The sequence below is a fragment of the Mizuhopecten yessoensis genome, unplaced genomic scaffold (assembly GCF_002113885.1).
Source record: "Mizuhopecten yessoensis strain PY_sf001 unplaced genomic scaffold, ASM211388v2 scaffold8195, whole genome shotgun sequence".
In the NCBI taxonomy this organism is placed as follows: Eukaryota; Metazoa; Mollusca; class Bivalvia; order Pectinida; family Pectinidae; genus Mizuhopecten; species Mizuhopecten yessoensis.
The window spans coordinates 1,777,730-1,791,931 of record NW_018407426.1 but is presented as its reverse complement, the minus strand read 5'-3'; positions in this window follow the sequence as shown (position 1 = coordinate 1,791,931).

Sequence of the window (14,202 nt, the reverse complement as noted above, 5' to 3'; positions counted from 1 at the left end):
AACAGCTATTCAACTGTTATTTACTGGTTTTATACGTCTCTACTTAACATGAAATCAAGGTATCTTCAAATAGGTTATATCTATTTCTAAATATAAACATTTAAGTATCGTAATGAATTTCCATGTTCCTGTATATTTGGTGCAGCCTATAGCAGCAATACACGAACGCGCATGTACGTGTATGTAAAATATCTTATTATGTAACTATACTGTAACGAGACGATCCACAACTCGTTGTTCTTAACTTGGTTAAGTAACGATGTTATATGTTGTTTACACACCAATGGTGTTATTTTGATTAATTGTATGGCTGGGTTGGTTCAATAAATGTTTTCTCATTGCCAACACTATACAGAATGCGGTCAAATTGTTCCACTCTAGTTACTTCACTACGTAGATAGATAAACAGGACGGGTCAAAAACCGTGTACACATGACAGTGGGCAAAGGTGTATGCATCTTTCTGTTACTGCATTAATTAATCCACTTTCTACTCAATCTCCGAATACCCTCTAAGGTTCTACGTTACTTATAAATGTACTATAACCATTGATCTACTACTATAACCATTGATCTACTACTATAACCATTGATCTACCGCTACAACCATTGATCTACTACTACAACCATTGATCTACTATTACACCCATTGATCTGCTACTACACCCATTGATCTACTACTACAACCATTGATCTACTATTACACCCATTGATCTGCTACAACCATTGATCTACTATTACAGCCATCAATCTATCAAAACAACCATTGATCTATCACTACAACCATTGATCTACTACTACACCCATTGATCTACTACAACCATTGGTCTTATACTACAACCATTGATCTACTACTACACCAATTGATCTACTACAACCATTGGTCTTATACTAAACCCATTTATATAATTCTACAACCATTGATCTACTACTACAGCCATTAATCTATCAAAACAACCATTGATCTAATACTACAACCATTGATCTATCACTACAACCATTGATCTACTACTACATCCATTGATCTACTACCACAACCATTGATCTACTACTACAACCATTGATCTACTACTACAACCATTGATCTACTACTACAACCATTGATCTACTACTACAACCATTGATCTACTACTACACCCATTGATCTAATACCACAACCATTGATCTACTACTACAACCATTGATCTACTACTACACCCATTGATCTAATACCACAACCATTGATCTACTACTACAACCATTGATCTACTACTTCAACCATTGATCTACTACAAGAACCATTGATCTTCTACTTCAACCATTGATCTACTACAACAACCATTGATCTACTACTTCAACCATTGATCTACTACTACAACCATTGATCTACTACTACAACCATTGATCTACTACTACAACCATTGATCTACTACTACAACCATTGATCTACTACTACAACCATTGATCTACTACTACAACCATTGATCTACTACTACAACCATTGATCTACTACTACAACCATTGATCTACTACTACAACCATTGATCTACTACTACAACCATTGATCTACTACTACAACCATTGATCTACTACTACAACCATTGATCTACTACTACAACCATTGATCTACTACTACAACCATTGATCTACTACTACAACCATTGATCTACTACTACAACCATTGATCTACTACTACAACCATTGATCTACTACTACAACCATTGATCTACTACTACAACCATTGATCTACTACTACAACCATTGATCTACTACTACAACCATTGATCTACTACTACAACCATTGATCTACTACTACAACCATTGATCTACTACTACAACCATTGATCTACTACTACAACCATTGATCTACTACTACAACCATTGATCTACTACTACAACCATTGATCTACTACTACAACCATTGATCTACTACTACAACCATTGATCTACTACTACAACCATTGATCTACTACTACAACCATTGATCTACTACTACAACCATTGATCTACTACTACAACCATTGATCTACTACTACAACCATTGATCTACTACTACAACCATTGATCTACTACTACAACCATTGATCTACTACTACAACCATTGATCTACTACTACAACCATTGATCTACTACTACAACCATTGATCTACTACTACAACCATTGATCTACTACTACAACCATTGATCTACTACTACAACCATTGATCTACTACTACAACCATTGATCTACTACTACAACCATTGATCTACTACTACAACCATTGATCTACTACTACAACCATTGATCTACTACTACAACCATTGATCTACTACTACAACCATTGATCTACTACTACAACCATTGATCTACTACTACAACCATTGATCTACTACTACAACCATTGATCTACTACTACAACCATTGATCTACTACTACAACCATTGATCTACTACTACAACCATTGATCTACTACTACAACCATTGATCTACTACTACAACCATTGATCTACTACTACAACCATTGATCTACTACTACAACCATTGATCTACTACTACAACCATTGATCTACTACTACAACCATTGATCTACTACTACAACCATTGATCTACTACTACAACCATTGATCTACTACTACAACCATTGATCTACTACTACAACCATTGATCTACTACTACAACCATTGATCTACTACTACAACCATTGATCTACTACTACAACCATTGATCTACTACTACAACCATTGATCTACTACTACAACCATTGATCTACTACTACAACCATTGATCTACTACTACAACCATTGATCTACTACTACAACCATTGATCTACTACTACAACCATTGATCTACTACTACAACCATTGATCTACTACTACAACCATTGATCTACTACTACAACCATTGATCTACTACTACAACCATTGATCTACTACTACAACCATTGATCTACTACTACAACCATTGATCTACTACTACAACCATTGATCTACTACTACAACCATTGATCTACTACTACAACCATTGATCTACTACTACAACCATTGATCTACTACTACAACCATTGATCTACTACTACAACCATTGATCTACTACTACAACCATTGATCTACTACTACAACCATTGATCTACTACGACAACCATTGATCTACTACTACAACCATTGATCTAGTACTACAACCATTGATCTACTACTACACCCATTGATATATTACTAAACCATTAATGTATTACCAAAACCATTTATTTACTGCTTTAAATATTATTGTTCCTCTTCACCATTGAACTTTTATTACAACCATTGAAATACCACTCTACTTGTTGATTTAGTACTACACCCATTTATTTATTATTACAACCATTAATCTTATTCTACTCCGACATAATATGCACTATCATATAGGGAAAACATACACACAATTAACTATATGTGAGGTTATACACGGATTTTTATTTCGTTTGGGTGTTTAAAACAAAATATACTATTGAATAAGTTTGAGAGACTATCTATACACAACCCCATGTTCATTGCGTAATGTTAGAAGATACGTTTTATGATAAAAAATAGCATTTATAAAATTATTAGCTTATCACCATATCTTGTATCCACAAACATCAGATGATTGGTTCATATAGTAATACCAGTGGCTTAGCTACAGGACGGGTCAAAAACTGTGTACATATTTTTGGGGTCAAAAACTGAGCATGTATTTTGGGGTCAAAAACTGAGCACATATTTTGAGGTCAAAAACTCGGACTAAGACTAAGAAATATTCTCATATTGCAAAACAAGTACAGCTTCTTTGATGTTTGATGTTCTCATGTTTTCACCATTTGCTGAGTCTGATGATGGTTACTGATTTTCTGTCTTTGTAATAAATCCTATTTAAATACATTTATTTACATTTCACATTTAAAATTATCGCATCAAATACGTGCAGTTCTAAAGCACGCCTAACAGGTTGCTCCAGCAGTTCATCAGTTGCATGCATTATTTGTCCGTCATGCTTAATTTGAATTATTATAATTGAAATATGAGTATTCGATATACATTATGTATGATTTACTACAAACATTGATTTACTACTACAACCTTTGATCTGCTACAACACACATTGATCTACTGTTACAACCATTGATCTACTACCACAACCATTGATCTATCACTAAAACCATTGATCTACCACTACAACCATTGATCTACAACTACAACCATTGATCTACTACTACAACCATTGATCTACAACTACAACCATTGATCTACTACTACAACCATTGATCTACTACTACAACCATTGATCTACTACTACAACCATTGATCTACAACTACAACCATTGATCCACAACTACAACCATTGATCTACCGCTACAACCATTGATTTATTACTTCAACCATTTATCTACTACTACAACCATTGATCTACTACTACAACCATTGATCTACTACTACAACCATTGATCTACTACTACGACAATTGATCTACTACTACAACCATTGATCTACTACTACAACAATTGATCTACTACTACAACCATTGATCTACTACTACAATCATTGTTCTACTACTACAACCATTGATCTACTACAACAACCATTGATCTACTACTTCAACCATTGATCTATTACTACAATCATTGATCTACTACTACAATCATTGACTACAACCATTGACCATTGATCTACTACTACAACAATTGATCTACTACAACCATTGATCTACTACAAGAACCATTGATCTACTACTTCAACCATTGATCTACTACTACAACCATCGATCTACTACTACAACAATTGATATACTACTACAACCTTTGATCTACTACTACAATCATTGATATACTACTACACCCATTGATCTACTACTACAACCATTGATCTACTACTTCAACAATTGATCTACTACTACAACCATCGATCTACTACTACAACAATTGATATACTACTACAACCTTTGATCTACTACTACAATCATTGATATACTACTACACCCATTGATCTACTACTACAACCATTGATCCACTACTTCAACCATTGATCTACTACTACAACCATTGATCTACTACTACAACGATTGATATACTACTACAACCATTGATCTACTACTACAACCATTGGTCTACTACTAAAACCAATGATCTACTACTACAAACATTGATCTACTACTACAACCATTGATCTACTACTACAACAATTGATCTACTACTACAACCATTGATCTACTACTACACCCATTGGTCTACTACTACAACCAATGATCTACTACTACAACCATTGATCTACTATAACCAATGATCTACTAGTACAACCATTGATCTACTACTACAACCATTGGTCGTCTACTACAACCAATGATCTACCACTACAACCATTGATCTACAACTTCAACCATTGATCTACTACTACAACCATTGATCTACTACTTCAACCATTGATCTACTACTACATCCATTGATCTACTACTACAACGATTGATATACTACTACAACCATTGATCTACTACTACAACCAATAATATACCACTACAACCATTGATCTACTACTACAACCAATAATATACCACTACAACCATTGATCTACTACTACAACCAATGATCTACTACTACAACCATTGGTCTACTACTACAACCAATGATCTACTACTACAACCATTGATCTACTACTTCAACCATTGATCTACTACTACATCCATTGATCTACTACTACAACGATTGATATACTACTACAACCATTGATCTACTACTACAACAATTGATCTACTACTACAACCATTGATCTACTATAACCAATGATCTACTACTACAAACATTGATCTACTACTACCTCCATTGATCTACTACTACAACCATTGATCTACAGCTACACCCATATTACACTGTCACTGCTCATTGGTTTTTTACCACTGGCCTAGCTACAGGACGGGTCAAAAACTGTGTTCTTATTTTTGGGGGGCATGAGTGTGTATACATTATGTACTTAACTAAGAAATGTTCTCCTATTCCAAATCAAGTAAAGATTTGTCGATGTTTGATGTTCGTATTTACCATAAGGTGAGCTATTTCTAATCTGTGATGATGTGAACTGATTTGCTGTTTTTGGAAAATCTTTAAAAGTCGCTTCTAGATTATATTTGGTAGTCCAATAATACCAATAGTCGTGATTGAAATGATAACACAAGACAAGGGCCCCTACCCTCCAAAACAATATGAATAATAAGATAAAATAAAATAGAAAAAGAAATCAACTTTCCGTTTCTTACAAATTGTAATAGGATATATGATTATATTAATTATTTGGACCAATATGAAATCGGAGATGGTCAATTTGGTCTCAAATTAATGGATCATTCTAACTTCACTTTCATCTCGGATAATTATATATAGCTAAAGAACCAGCAGAGCAATACAGGCACTAGTACTGGACCTGTAGGCGAAGTGAGGCGCACCTTTGATATTTTTAAAGAAGTGCGATATGATGAAGAGGACAAATACGATAATTAATGTTTGTTGATTTCATCTTTTCGGGACGAAAAGTTGTAACAACGAGAATACAAGTTTGTTGAGTCTCGTCTTGCCGGGGCGAAAAGACGAAACAACGACGATAAATGTTTGCACAGATTCTCGCCTCTCCGAGGCGAGGAAACGAAACAACGAAACAGCGCATTTCAGCTACCGTAAGAGGGACACAGGTTTGATGCTTCACACTGAAGATGACAAATAAATATACAAACAGTTAAAATCTAGGCTAGTTATCCACCTAGGGAAAGATGTTGCAGACCTGCAAATGAAATGAAGACAATCAGAATATGAATTTAATAGCAATTAACGCTAACTGTTCTTATCAATGCCGCGGAAAGTTCGAAACTACAGAAAAGATATGGGGGCATCAAAAATATGTTTTGTTGTACAATTTTCGAGTTTTGTGTGTGCAATAATACTTTAACATATGAAAAAAAACGTTTATCAGAAAGTGTACGGACCTGCTACAGCTGACTGGAAGCCAGCGTTATAATCACAGGCCACTTTGTTCTGTTTATAGTCCTGTCTGTCGTCTCTATAACTACCCTCCTGGCTCGGCCCGCCCACAAGTCCGCCGTATACCGTGTGTGAGCTGGACTCCGGCCTGGTCAGCGCCTCAAAAGAGCATGGTGCTGGCATAGAAGGGCAAGTAGACAGTTACAAATTAATAAAAGAACTTATTAATTCATCGCTTGAAAGATAGTGCTTCACTTACAACGCATTACGTTGTTATAAGCTGGCTGCGTGTTTTTGTCATCTATATGACCGTTACGTGTTTATGGTTAAGAGTGTATATTTTGCAGAGAATTTATTTATAATATATTTGCGACGTGAATAAAATACGGGAACTAGAAACCCCGCGACATCCCAAAAACAAATGATGAGTGTCTACAACTAAGGCCCTTTTTGTGCCCGGTATATTCGGATTTTGCCCTCCTTAATTTGTTCAAAAACTATTGTATAACATGCACAAAAACTAAGGTAAAAGTTTAACCGGAAGTGATTTTTTTGGGGTACCAAAAGGGGTAATGTAAATCACAAATATAATTTTCTGTTTTCAAAATAAGCTTAAAAACTAAAATAGTTCCATTTCTGTTTTTGAAAACATACGTAAACTAAACAGGCATATATAACAGAATGAAAAATTACAGAAATTCAATCGTCACTTAAAATCGTTTATGAAACGGAAGATTAAGTCAGGGGGTGCTTTTAGGTAATTTTCAAATGAAAAGTATTTTGTTTTCTCAATAATTTATTTTCTAATTTATATTTTGAGTTGATTTTTACAATTTTACATATTTGAGTACACTTATATAAAATGCATATTCACTACACACTTTCCTTTTGTTAGTTTAAACATAGTTATTGCCAAAATTAGACAAGGGATTAGGCACAAGTTATAACAACTTATCAACGCCTTCTCCCAATATACATTTGAAATGACATTACAATAATGACAATAAATATATACAATTGTTATTACAATTTGAACTCAAAATCTCTTGCTAGATTTAATAAAGTTTTGCACAGATCTAAAAATGTTTGAGTTAAGGTCCACGGAAAATTGTGAATTGACAAACAAAAGAATTGGGTAATCCACCTGGAGGCGCGGCAAAGGTAGTGTATGCATATATGTATGTAAGGATAATTTGTACGGTAACTTTGAATGTAAGTTTGAATGTAAGTAAAAATGTTAAATAACGCAGTGAAAAAATAAAGAAATAATAATATAATTACTAGTAAGTATGAAAGAAAGTATGACAGCCCTCTTGTATGAGGACACATGATTGTGAAGATGCTGATCCCGGGTCTCCCAACCTCGGCAGTATCCTAAATGTGCTGGGGAAGTAAAATGTTTGAAAAAAATAAATAAAGTTTAATTTAAAAAAAAGGAAAAAAAAAAATTAGAATTTCTAAATTTAACGCAACATTCAAATTAATCAAGTTTTGAACCAAAATAAGTCTTTCGTTTGTAAAAAGTTGACATTCCATAAAATAGTGAAAGACATTCTCACAAGGATGACCACAATTACAAGATGTATTCTCAACAAGGTTAACTCTAAAAAGGTCATAATTAAGGGAACTGCACTGGTGTCGGAGCTTAGTATGCAAGATATTAAATTTACGATTTCCGATTTTAAAGTAAATAGGTGGACTTGACTGAATATTTGATGTTAAACAGGATTTGAATGAATTAATAGAGGGTAGGGATCGAACCAAATTGTCTAAGTTATTCAAATTGTGAAGAGTAGACGGTAGAAAAGAAGAATAAGTAAGAGATAATCTGAAAGGAGGAATCCTATAGTTATTATTGTTACGTAAAGCGTAACGATTATTTTCTCCGGATAAAGGCGGCAAAAGATGATTGAAGTAATCAGGAGTTAATTTATTATGCATCTTATACAACAGTTGAAGTTTCCTCCGTTTTCTGCGATTAGATAAAGTTTTAAGACTAGTTTCGTAATTTAAAGTATTAATAGGAGTATATGAAGGAAGTCCTAATATAATGCGAGCAGCTTCACGTTGGGCTTTTTCTAACTTTTCAGATTCTAAAACAGTTAAAAGAGCATCCCTACTTAATAAGAGTTTCACTTTCCGTAAGACATTAATTTTCTTCATAACAGAAGTGTAAATTCCATTTACATGATCCCCCCACTTTGCATTCAAATTAAAAGTTACCCCTAAATGTTTATGACAATCTGTAAAATTTTAGACTTTCCCGTCAAATTCTAAATCAAAGTCTTCTTCGATATCGATTGAATTCGAAATAAAAAAAATACATCTGTTTTTTCAGGATTAAAATTAACCAACCAGGTTTTTGACCAAGTATTTAAGATCTCTAGGTCTCTATTTAAAGTTTCTTGAATTTCTAAACAAGATGAAGATGAATTTAGTAATGATGTATCGTCTGCAAAAAGACGAGACGTTGATTCAAAAATATCTGCTATGTCATTAATAAATATAAGAAATAAAAGTGGGCCAAGAATAGAGCCTTGTGGAACCCCTGCCTCAATTAGACCTACAGAAGGATGTGAACTGTTGAAAAATACCTTTTGGTGTCTCTGAGACAAATAATGTTTTAACCACATAAGCAATTCACCTGAAATCCCGTACGATTTTAACTTCACTTCAAGACCTCTATGCCAAACCCTATCAAAAGCTTTGGATATGTCACAGAATACAACACACGTATGGTTTTTTTCTTCAAGTGCAATACAAATTTGGTGATATATATCAATGAGTTGATACACTGTAGAATGACCATGCATAAAACCAGACTGATATTTGTAAAACAAAGAATTTTCTATAAAGTAGTCGTACAAATGTTTAAAAATCACTCTTTCAAAAACTTTACCAACAGTGGACAGCAAGGAAATTGGTCTATAATTCGAAGGAGAATGTCTGTCACCCTTTTTAAACAATGGCATGATATAAGCTAATTTCCATTTATTTGGATAAATCCCTGTTGATAAGGTCAGGACATATTAAATATTATTTCGAGCGGAGTACAAACAGTGCGAGCAGTATTTCTTAGCATATGGTGACTGATTCCATCCCCACCCGAGGCCTTGCCGAGCTTCAATATCTGTAGAACATCGCGTATTTCAGTTGAACGTAATCTAATTGAACTAATATTTTTGTCAGTTTTTAGCTCAATAATCGGGACATCCGTGTTACTGTCATCTACTCTAGTAATAATACAAAAATAGTTATTTAATAATTCAGCTTTATCTTCATCTCTAGTAACTATGTAATTAGTAATAGGATCGACTAAGGAAGGTATAGGTTGTGAAGTATCAGACGTTTTAATTAACCTTTTAATTAATTTCCAATAAGACTTAGGATCAGAAGATGAGTACCCATCAATAATATCATAAACATTTTCATAAAAAGTAACACGTGCATGCTTTTTCATATTATTTACTTTGTTTCGCTGTGATTTGAATTTATTGATATCTACCAAACGGTTGGTTGACCTCGCTATTTTATGTAATCTATCCCTAATTCTTATTTTTTTAAAAGCTCAGAGGTCATCCATGGCTTATCATTAGGTTTTATATTTACTTCTTTACTAGGAATACATTCAATGACAAAAGATAGATAAATGTTCGTAAATCGATCTCATGCTAAATTAACTGAGTCACAATTATAAAAAGTTTCTATCCAATTTAATTAGATATAAGTTCATTTTTTTTTCAAAATTTGCACTCTTGTACTGCCAAACTTTACGTTTATAGACTGGTTTTAAAAGACAAGGAAGATTTATGGATGCAGTACAACCATCATGGTCACTTAATGATCTATCAACAGAAATTACAGAAGAGTCAATACAAGAAATAGAGTCAGATAATAGTATAGGATCTAGTAAGCTAGATCTAGTACGTCCAGTACGAGTAGGATCTTTTATAACATAAGTTAGTGATAAGGAGTTAATGATGTCAAAAAGAACGTGATTATTTGAAGCAGTGAAGAAGTCAACATTTAAGTCCCCTGTTACTTTAACATTAGGAGAGATATCGAGAGCATTATTTATAGATGACCTTAAATTTTCCCAAAACGGTAGGATAGAGCTTTCTGGTCTATAAGCTGTTCCAATAATGTAAGTTAGCCCTTTTGTTTTATAGTTATGGCTTCTGGACACATTTCAAACTTGGCAATTTCAAATACCTCTCTATCTTAAGTGAATTAAAAGGCGCAGGACGCTCTTTATATGCTTTAAGTATAGGATACCAATAGTTAATATTGTATATCATATATGTCATATAATATGTGTTAAGCACCTGTGGCTGTAGGGAGTTACAGGTCCTGATTTGTTTTCTTATTTATCAAAGTTAACTTACAAACAAAAAATGGCATTTGCCACCACAACTAAAGTAAAATGATAAGGTTAATATATGAAGATTGATTTGCTGGTAATTTTAAGTCTCCTAGCTTCAAGAAAAGTATCTGTTTTAATCGTTTAAGTTAACCCATTTCATTGTTTTATCAATTGTTGTGCCTATTTCCAATGTGTATGCGCTGATTGTACATATAAGGCATTTTGGGATAAGCACACAACTTGGCATAGATATTGGTTATATCTTGATATTTAATTTGTGAAAGATTTATACTTATCCCATAATGCCGTTTCATTTAATTAACACTTTTTCTTTTGTTTAGGACTACATGGTGCAAAGTGCATTTCCATATCAACCACTTTTACTCATTCTCTCTCCCACCCTCACTCCCACTTCCACACTATAACTCCCTCTCCCTCATACACACCTGCAATTAGAAAACGCCCACATTTAGCATGGAGTATCCAATCAGAGGTAACCTTTCACAGTCGATACCTCCAATATCAGAATACAACTGACTAATTAAGTAGCAGTCTCCTATCAGAGCTGACCGTGAAATTGCTCGTGTAGATGAAAGTGTAGTATGTGTACACGAAGCAATATACAGTCACTTCACGACAAACGGCCAATCAGGGGTAAGGGGAGCTAACAGCGCACAGTTGCCACAGTTGGGCACTTCCGTGTTTGAAACAGCAACAGAAAAGCAAACAAATCGTACAGTTTTAATATAAAATAAAATCTTTCTACGCAGGTGTGCAGTTTTTATAACATTAAATATAATACTACAACAATATTCTAACTCTCGGTCATTTTAGAGGGAGACATTTCAGTGTGTTCTAAAATGGGAACAAAAAACATAAAAATATGATATATTTTGGCTAATTCCAAGTTGAGTAAGATGGTAGGTAACTCTTTATTGTTTAATTATATATCAGGTAGACAAATTACAGTTAATCCCTGCCGACTACCTCTACTAATCCCTGTTATTATCGCTTCCAGTATTGATTACTACTCAGATCAACGGTTAACGGCTATCTCCTAAAATGCATTATTTTATCGATGAAGAACGCTTTATAGACTGCATAGTATATGAGTAAATGGAATTTGTGCCCCCACCCTACCCCTTTTTACTTCAACACCACCAAGATTTACGTCGGTGTTCAATCTATCCACAGTGTTTTGGAAGCAGTTGAGACCTCATCAATTTAACCCTACTATGCTGAATAATGAAAAGAGAGGTATACAGACACATTGGAACCTTGGAATCATTTGATTAAAAAGCCCTAACCCTGAAGCACGATCTTTTCCTGTCTTATAAGTGTATAGCTACCACAGGGGTCTGTATGCACGATACTTGCATTCCCTATAGTACATAGCTAAAGCTACCACATATGACTGTAGTATGATATTTGCCTCCCCTATCGTCTGTAGCACGATCATTGCCTCCCCTAGAGTATATATATAACTACCATAGTAAACTGTAGCACAGCCATTGTCTCCACTTTAGTACTGCATATAGCTTCCACGGGAAACTGTAGCACAGTGTTTGCCTCCTCTATAGTACATAGCTACCACAGGAAACTGTAGCTCAACCATTGTCTCCTCTTTAGTACTGTATAATCATTGTCTCCTCTATTGTATATAGCTACCACAGGGGACTGTAGCACGATATTTGGCTCCCCTGTAGTATATAGCTACCACAGGGGACTGTAGCACGAGCATTGCCTCCCCTAGAATATATTATACAGTAAGTGTATGGGTGTGAGGGAAATAGTACTTTAATTGTCCCCCGAGACATAAACTATTTCTACAAAAATGTGGAATGACCTAGCTAGATATATCTATACGGAAGTTGGCTTCTCTCAGTTCATTTAAAACAAATATAAAATCAAAAGGTAAACTACATAATAGTTTGGGGTTCCCGTAAATTAAATATACTTCATTGCCGTTTGAGAAACCGTGCGAGCTTTCTTAACTATGACCTATTTAGAGCAAATTTATCTAATACAGCTGAATCTGGTGCATGCGGTAATCCATGTGAAGACTCATATCACTTCCTCTGTGTCTGTCCCCTATACACCCAGCATCGCATTCTATTAATAAGAGAGCTACAACCTCTTCGTGATTATTTAACTTTAGACTTGCTCCCATATGGCGATCCTAAATTCAACAATGATGAAAATACCTCAATTGCAAAATCTGTCCAAAATTATATCAGGAAATGCAACAGGTTTGGCTGAATGTGTTCATCTTTCTCTCTCTATCACTCTTTTTTCTCTGACTCTACCTGTGTTACTATCCTTTACTTCGTTACCATATCCGTCTTCTCTTCCTCTCTATTTTCTATTTCCATATAAAAACATAATATATATATATTGCGTAAATTACCTTATCAAGTTATTGTTTATGTTCATGTATTTGAAGAAAAGGACTGTGATAAGTTGTGAAAACTTGTGTCCAATTCTTTTGTAAATATTTATTTGCAATAAAATATGTTTAAATCGTAAACTATTTCCCGAGACGAACCATGACGAAGGGGTGACAAAACTAAAGACTAAAGAAAACAATAAATCGTTTTAAAATCAATTATTTAGCATTCCTTTTCGCCCAGTACAATGTCAGAATAACTTTGTGTGTTTTAATCTGGGTTGCTTCCCTTTATACACCGGGACGATTTTGTGTAAGGACGCGCCAGGTTTTAGTGGCAGAGGAAACCGGAGTGCCCCTAGAAAAACCACTGACCTGCGACTGTCCCTGGTAACTGGCAATTCGTTTCATGACCAGGAAGAAACTCATTGCCCTAAAAGGCTTTTAAATGGGAAAGGGAGTTGCTAAAGCCTTTGAGCCTTAAAATGTGGCCCGAGTTTCCTGTGCCCTGGTCACCATACTAAG